General features: G+C 35.8%; 1 protein-coding gene across 1 annotated transcript in view; it reads left to right on the top strand.

Moving 5' to 3' along the window:
• Nucleotides 1-497, top strand: part of Spata22 (spermatogenesis associated 22) — a 26691-nt gene that overhangs the window by 25089 nt on the left and 1105 nt on the right. The gene's annotated exons all lie outside the window — the stretch shown is intronic.

The raw sequence follows: 497 nt of genomic DNA, 5'->3' as shown, positions 1-497 counted from the left end.
GAAGTATTTCACTTCTCCATCAAACTTGAAAGAGAATTTTGCAGGGTGTAGTGGTCTGGGCCGGAATTTTTTTTTCATAGAGGACTTGAAGTACTCTGCTCCATGCTCTTCTTGCCGTCATGATTTGTGAAGAGAAATCTGCCGTCATTCTAATGGGTTTTCATTGAATTGTGATGTTTCTTTTCTCTAGTGGCTTTCATTATATATTGTTTTTATGCTGGATTTCTAGGATCTTGACTATTACATATCTCGGTGTGTTTTTAATTGGGTTGAAGTTATTTGGAGTTCTGTATGCTTCGGTTACCTGAATGTCAGATTGTTTCCTCATATTTAGGAAGTTTTCTGCTATTACTTCTGCTCATATTCTTTTCATATCATTTGTATTGACTCCTCCTTTCTCATTGATCATTTTGGTCCCTCTCTAGAACATTTTTTAGTAGTGTGTGTAGGGTTGGCTTTGTCATCGTGAAATTCTTTAGTTGTTCTTTTTCATAGAA

Source organism: Octodon degus, unplaced genomic scaffold, assembly GCF_000260255.1.
Source record: "Octodon degus isolate 3935 unplaced genomic scaffold, OctDeg1.0 scaffold00098, whole genome shotgun sequence".
Lineage (NCBI taxonomy): Eukaryota > Metazoa > Chordata > Mammalia > Rodentia > Octodontidae > Octodon > Octodon degus.
Note: the sequence above shows the minus strand (reverse complement) of the source record. Positions and strands in the feature narration are given on the sequence as shown.